Here is an 8,433-nt window from a genome sequence, read left to right as displayed (position 1 = left end):
TCTTCCCAGTGATGGAAGAAGAAAGACACGGGAAGGGAGCTAAAGGTTAAGGATTATTAGCTCCTTTCTGTGGAAAAACCATCATTTCTCTGAATTAAAAAATAACTTCTAGTTCAAATTGTTGTTTCAGGTTAAACCTCCAGTGGCAAAGCTCATATGTGAAACAAAAGTATTTTTTCTTTAACATTTTAAATTCCACCCCTTCCATAGCATATCGTTTGAAATCTTGCAGACTATAATCTGTAAATTAAAACTCTAAAACAAAAGACAAAACAAAACAAAACAAAAAACCAAAACATTGTGATCTTCTCTTAATTCCTTTTATTTAAATTTCTTTCTCATTTCTTTCCTTTTCACTAATGTAAGTTTTAATAAGAAAGTAAACTCATGTTTTGTTTGTTGCTTTTCAGAACTTCTGTTTTAAAGTTTTCCTTAAGTAGACCATCCTTGTCTTATCACATTGCCTGATCTAACAAACCTTTCATTTTTTTCCATACCACCATCCTTAAGCTTCTCTCCCTTTTCCACCGCGGTGAACGTGTCCTAAAAACAGTTTTTCTTCATATGATGCTGACTCTTTTTCAGAAAAAGAGAGATTCTTCAGTATCTAGCTTAATTCAGAGCTTTATCTCAAGTTAAGAACAGGCTGTTCGGTAGTTCATATGAAGACAAAGCCTTTCTGTATTCTAAAATATATTATGTTTTCTATTTCTTCAGTCCTGGCTCACCTGGAACCTGGCTTGTTTCTTTCTCAGTTTTACTTGTTTCTGCTTTCTCACACATATTAATAACTTGGATAAATAATGTCTGAGATTAAAAGATGAAGAAAATTTTAACTGATCTACTCATAAAAGTATTTGTAAGCAGTGATGTCAAAAAATGAGAACAGAAATGTGTCTTTTTCTTTTATAAATATCAATTTATATTCCCCCCGTACTCTTAAATATCAATAAAATAAAATAAATATCAATATCAAAATAAAATAAATATCAATTTATTTCCCCCCCGTACTCTTCCCCATCCAAAATTTTATGTTTGATTATATAGGTTAAAATAGAAAACATTTCCTTTTCTAATATATGTCAATAGGTATTAGAGAGTTAAACTGTGAATCTAAAAGCTTCAAAACAAAAATACATGCAATTCAATATCCCATGCTTACTTTTATGAAGTAATATTCCCCTAGCCTAGAAAAAATGTCAAAAATTTTGAGAAAGGTCAATAAATCTGCAGTTTAAAAGCATATTAAATAGATATGATATGTTTTTTACAGCTAAATGAATAGCACTGAAAGTTTCTTTTGTGTGGCAGTAATCTTAATGCTACTGAGAGACAAGGTGTATGTCAGATTTTCTATATGAAATACTTTTATTTTCCTTGTTTCCTACTTATTATTGCTCTATATTGACCTATCCAATTGAATGAAGTATATGCAGCAAATGGACACAAACAAACCAAGCTTTTAGAATAAAACTTTATTTTGACAATCATCTACAGTGATATATATATATCACTGTAGATGATATATATAGTATATATATATACTTATATATCATGTGTCAAGGTAACCATCTTTTTCTTGCAGTGAAATAATATTTCTGACCTCATATTCTGTCATCTTCTTTTTTCTGTTATTTTGTGCTTTGCCAAAAGATCAAGAGAAGTGATTATTGATGTGTATATACACATATAAAAGTACTACATGTGTCAGACTTCATTAATTGCTAGATTGAAAAAACTGGAGTCACAGAGGACTGAACACAAGGTCTCAGCTGGTTCTTTCAAATTCTATTTTACATGAATCAAAGATTCCTTTGTTTGGTGGTTGTAAGTTAAAGTAGTTCACAAATACTTTTACACTTTGCCAGCTCTTGGAAAGTAGTTTACAGAAATAAGCTGTTTGGAGTCATATTTCTTTGTAAAAATACAGAACATAACACTGATCAAAATGCCTTGAAGTTATTTTTTGGGAACAGAATACTTTCATTATGTGTCTAAGGTTCCCACCATTTAGGTTTTATTATTATTATTATTATTATTATTAGTAGTAGTAGTAGTAGTAGTAGTAGTACTAGTAGTAGTAGGGTCAAATGGGCCACACCTACTCCTATGGCATAACAGTTGAGGCTGACAAGCAGATAATGTGGGAAAACGTTTTTTTTTTACTGATCTCTTACACTGACAAAAGGAAATACTGCTCTCCAGGGATTTTAAAGACTTCTTTAATAAGCACTGTATTGATCAAAACAATGTCATGATGTTTCTCTTCTATATAGACATTAAAAACAGTTCATTTGATTTATTTTATTTTTTTTTTTTTCAGTCCAAAAGGAAAATTTTCAACTTTCAAAGATAAAGACTCTGATATAGAAATTTGTGTTTGCTTGTTTTACTTTATAGGAATCTTGTCATAGATTGCAGATCCTATTGAGCTGAGCCTAAGCAGAAGTTTTACATTTAGAAACTATTAAACAACATTTACATCTGTGTTACAGAATAAATATATTTTTCCATATTTTCCATATTTTATTTTCAGAATTGTACTAGTCAATAATGTAACTATGTGACAGAAGACAGGTTCTCTCTTATTAATAAATAAATAAATAGAATTTACAAAGAGAGATAGAGTGAGAAAGAGAAAAAAAAAGAAAACAACAAACCGAAAAGAAACAAAAGAAAAACAGAAAGAAAGAGCAGCAATAAAAATACATATTAATAAAAGAAAAGCACTTCCTTCCCTGCTTCTCTGTGGGGAGGGGGAGAGAATTGGGGAAAAAAAATAAAACAACGACAAAAACAACAACAAAACAAGAGAACACATGGTTTGAGATGAAACCGCTTACTAGGATATAGAAAAGGAAAAGGATCACAGTTTTGACTTTATATATACTTATGAATGTGTATAAAAAGTGATGTACAAGCAATTGCTCACCACTCCAAGATCAATGCCCAGCCACCCACTCAATAAGTGGAAGAGGAAGAAATGAGCTCCCACCCCATTCAAAACTCCTTTTGCTTAAGATCATGTGTTGTGGGATATCTGGCTAGTTTAAGATGACTGTCTTAATTCTGTTCTATCCCAGCTCCTTGGGCCCTTTTCTGAGTGTGGTTTTGTCTCTGTACAACACTGCTTAGCAGCAACTATAAACATCAGTGTGTCATCAACATTAGTCTTCTCCTAGAGCGTAGCAATGTAGCAGACACTTTGAGGAAAACAATTCCATCCCAGATGAAACTAAGACAACAATCCATATGTGAGTAGAAAGAGCCTTAATTTTGTGTTTCCCTTGAAAATATATCAATTCTTATAATCTATTTGATTTACTTTATTCTTTAGGTATCATAATGTTATAGGAAAATTTCAGTGCATTAAAAGGAACATGGCCAGCAGGTCAAGGGAGGTGATTCTCCCCCTCTGCACTGATCAGGCCTCACCTGGTGTATTGTTCTGGGCTCTCTGTAACAAAAAAGACATAGTTCACTTTGTGGTCACCAGTGGAGGACCACAAAGATATTAAAGAGTCAGAACACGTCACTTATGGGGAAAGACTGACCAAACTGAGCATGCTCAGTCTTGAGAAAAGAAGATTAAGCGAGTATCTGATCAGTGTCTATAAATATCAAAGGTGGGAGGCAAAGGGACAAGGCCAGATTCTTTTCAATGGTGTGTGGTAATAGGGCAAGGAATCACGGAATCACAGAATCACAAAATTATCAAGGTTGGAAAAGACCTAGAAGATCATCCAGTCCAATCATCACCAGTACTTCCCAGCTAAATCATATCCCTCAGCACAACGTCCAAACGTTTCTTGAACACCCCCATGGTCGGTGACTCCACCACCAGCCTGGGCAGTGCATTCCAGTGCCTGACTACCCTTTCCAAGAAGTAATATTTCCTAATGTCCAGCCTGAATCTTTCCCGGCGCAGCTTGAAACCATTCCCTCTAGTTCTATCACTGATTACACGAGAGAAGAGGCCAACACGCAGCTCACTACAACCTCCCTTCAGAAAGTTATAGAGAGCAATGAGGTCTCCCCTGAGCCTCCTCTTCTCCAGACTGAACAATCCCAGTTCCCTCAGCCGCTCCTCATAAGGCCTGTGCTCCAGACCCCTCACCAGCTTCATAGCCCTCCTCTGAACGCGTTCCAGGGCCTCAATATCTTTCTTGCAGTGAGGGGCCCAAAGCTGAACACAGTACTCGAGGTGTGGCCTCACCTCACCAGAGCTGAGTACAGGGGGACAATTACCTCCCTGTTCCTGCTAGTAATACTGTTTTTGATGCAGGAAGAACAGCCACAAATTAAAGCATAGGAAGTTCTGCACAAATGTGCATAAGAACTTCTTCACGGTAAGGCTGAGAGAGCACTGGAGCAGTCTGCCCATGGAGGTTGTGGATTCTCCTTTTCCAGAGATATTCAAGACCATCCTGGATGCCTACATGTGCAACCTGGGCTAGGGAACCTGTTGTAGCAAGGGGGTTGGACATGATGATCATGATAATCATAAACCCATAAAAGTGAATGAACCAATATCTTTTGTTAGGTCAGTTGTTACATCACTCTTATATAGAAGTAAGCTATCCAATGATATTTCTGACAGGATATGGTAACTTTTTCATAGGTGGGTTGTTTACTATAAAAGAATATGAACTCAGCTTGACTAAACGAGAAGAAATATTTAACTGTGTTTAAATCTATTTGTGTCTTTATGTAATTATTATTGATATTTACGGAACACTCATCTCTCCCCCTTTTTTTCTCTCCTATACTGATTTGCTGAAAGTACACTTCTCACCTGTTTACTTACATATGTTTTCCTTGACAGCTTGAGTGAAGGTGAGAAAAGAGTTCTGCAATGCTCAGGAAAGCATACAGAATTCTATTTTTTCAGCTTGAATTTTCTCTGCCAAATACTGATTTAATTATTTTTTAACTTTGTGAAATGTGATTGTCTTCTGACATGATTGTGGTTAATGTTTCAAACTGTTGAGCAGGACTGCTAATATATGTAATTCTTTGTACAAATAAGATGTTTATCTTATAAAGTAGTTGCTGAACTGTGTGGGTGATCTCACAGTGTGCTGCATTATCTAGCCAAATGGTAAATACTAGGACGAGTTTGATAACACATTCAGGAACAGTCAACTGTATACAACCAGGACACTATCCATATTTTTAGGTGTTATCTCTGTGATGATTTCTTCCTCTTCCTTTTCATTAGCTGATTCTTCTTTATCCTCTAAAAGGAAGTAATAATAATTTTTGGTTGAGTATAAACTATATGTCAAAAACAAAAAGAATTATTGTGTACACCAAAGCAATTAAATAACAACAAAACCAACAAAATGTTAGTTCTTACAAAAAAAAACAAAACCCAAAACATTTAACAAAAGCAAAACAAAATGAAAAGTTAACAAAATAGCAATATCTTTTTTTTTTTTTTTTTTTTTTTTTTTTTTTTTTTTTCCCCCTTCTTACTTACCTTGCTAGCTGTGAATGTGTATTTGTGAATTTCATTTAGAGTTTGTGCAGTTTGCAGTGGACAAGCTGTGTTTTTACAAAGGGAGAAATGTATCCTTTGTCTGCAATGATGTATGCTAATTCCTGTCCAATGGGACCATTTAGAGTATAACTTGGCATTCAGTGCCCTTACAGAAATACCGAAATATGTATGAACTAAAGTCAGGATTGGAGCCTTGAATCTTTACAACTAGATTAAATATACATAATTGTAATAATTCCTTATGATCTGATATATTATATATGAACTTTAATGTCTCCTGTCAAAGCTATTCTACAAAGCTCTAGATCAGAAAACAGTATGGATTTGTACCTTAAGCTTTCACTTGAGAAGCAAAAGAGACAATTTTAAGTCCCATCTCCGTGAGATTTATAGGCAGAATTTGGAAACCTCATCTCTTACCTCTTGAGTGTACCCTAAGGTGTGTTAAGATGTTGCATATGCAGAAGTGGAATTCCTCTCATTCCCCACATTGAAACTAATCTATTATGTATAAAACATCTTAATAGCCACTGATACTGTAAAAATAAGCAAAGAAAAGCTCCAGCTTGGTATTCAGACCAGTAGGTAGGACACTAATACCTGTGCATGACACAGTATCAAGTACTTATTTCATCTGAATATACAAAATCTATGGAGGGAAATTATGAAGTTTACAAAATGGCATGTTTCCCCACCTACTTGCTAGCAGAAAGGGAGAGTATGGAATTTATTCTGCCAAAAATGCAGGACAGCATATCCCATGTTCATACTGGGGTAAGGACATGCAAAATATTCAAAATATTAATTTGAATTTTTTTTTTTTTTTTTTTTTTTTTTTTTTTTTTTTTTATCAGCCAAGAGCGTACCTTTTAAGCCACGGGCTGCCATCTTCTCCAGGAGGATGCAGTGGGAGTTAAACTGTAAGTGGAGTACCTCCATAGCCTTTCCCTCAGCCTCTAGGTGCATGGTGATAGGAAGATACCAGGTCTGTCAAGCAAGACTTGTTTTTCATGAACCCATGTTGGTTAGACTTGAATCCCTGGTTGTCTGCTTCAGATTCTATGTTATCACAGAATCACAGAATTGTAGGGGTTGGAAGGGACCTCTAGAGATCATCGAGTCCAACCCCCCTGCCAAAGCAGGCTCCCTAAACCACGTCATACTAGTAGGCGTCCAGGTGGGTCTTGAATTTCTCCAGAGAAGGAGATTCCACCACCTCCCTGGGCAGCCTGTTCCAGTGCTCCGTCACACTAACTGTAAAGAAGTTCGTGCGGAACTTCCTATGCTGCAGTTTCAGCCCATTTCCCCTAGTCCTGTCCCCACGCACTACTGAAAGCAGACCAGCTTTGCCACTATGGCTCCCACACTTCAGGTATTTATAAACCTGGATCAAGTCCCCTCTCAGCCTTCTTTTCTCAAGGCTAAACAGACCCAGTTCACTTAGTCTCTCCTCAGAGGGGAGATGCTCCAGGCCCTTCACCATCTTTGTGGCCCTCCGCTGGACTCTTTCCAAGAGGTCCCTGTCTTTTTTGTACTGGGGAGCCCAGAACTGGACACAGTATTGCAGATGAGGCCTCACCAGAGCAGAGTAGAGGGGGAGGATCACCTCCCTCGACCTGCTGGCCACGCTCTTTTTAATGCACCCCAGTATGCCATTGACCTTTTTGGCTACAAGGGCACACTGCTGGCTCATGGCCAACCTGTCGTCCACCAGGACGCCCAGGTCCCTCTCAGCAGAGCTCCCCTCGAGCAGGTCTTCCCCCAGCCTGTACTGGTGTATGCAATTATTCCTACCTAGGTGCAAGACTCTACACTTGCTTTTGTTAAACCTCATCTGGTTTCTTACTGTCCAGCTCTCCAGCCTGTCCAGGTCTCGCTGAATGGCAGCACAGCCTTCAGGTGTGTCAGCCAATCCTCCCAGCTTCGTGTCATCAGCAGACTTGCTGAAGGTGGTCACTATCCCCTCATCAAGGTTGTTGATGAAGATGTTGAACAAGACTGGACCCAGAACAGACCCCTGGGGGACGCCGCTAGTCACAGGCCTCCAGCCGGACACCGCACCGCCAACGACAACCCTCTGCACTCTGCCAGTCAGCCAATTCTTGACCCACTTCACCGTCCACTCATCTATCCCATACTTCCTCAACATTGTTATAAGGATGTCATGGGGGACCGTATCAAAAGCCTTACTGAAATCAAGGTAGACTACATCTACCGCTCTCCCCCCGTCCACCCAGCGAGTGACATCTTCATAAAAGGCCACCAGGTTGGTCGAGCACGACCTCCCCTTGGTGAACCCATGCTGAGTACTCCTGATAACCTCCTTTTCTCCCAGTTGCCTGGAGATGGCATCCAGCACAAGCTGTTCCATCACCTTCCCTGGGACAGAGGTGAGGCTGACTGGCCTATAATTACCCGGGTTATCCTTCTTGCCCTTTTTGTAGACCGGGGTGACATTGGCCATCCTCCAGTCTTCAGGCACCTCCCCAGTTCTCCAAGACCTTTGAAAAATTACAGAGAGCGGCTTAGCAATAACCTTTGCCAGCTCTCTCAGCACCCGCGGGTGCACCCCATCAGGTCCCATGGATTTATGGACATTAATGTTTCCTAAGCACTCACGGACCACCTCCTCCCTGACTAAAGGGAAATCTCCCATTCCCCAAATTCTCTCATCACCACCGGAGTCTGGGATTCCTGTGGGAGAGCCCTTTCACTAAAGACAGAGGCAAGGAAGGCGTTCAGTATTTCCTCCTTCTCAGCATCCCCCGTTACCAGAACACCCCCCTCACTTAGTATGGGGCCCACATTCTCCCTAGCCTTCCTTTTTTGTGTTAACATACTTAAAAAACCCTTTTTTATTATCCTTTATCTCCTTAGCTAGATTCAGCTCTAGGTGGGCTTTAGCCTTCCTGGTCGCATCTCTGCAGTCC

This window comes from Excalfactoria chinensis, chromosome Z (genome assembly GCF_039878825.1).
Source record: "Excalfactoria chinensis isolate bCotChi1 chromosome Z, bCotChi1.hap2, whole genome shotgun sequence".
Taxonomy (NCBI): domain Eukaryota; kingdom Metazoa; phylum Chordata; class Aves; order Galliformes; family Phasianidae; genus Excalfactoria; species Excalfactoria chinensis.
Note: the sequence above shows the minus strand (reverse complement) of the source record.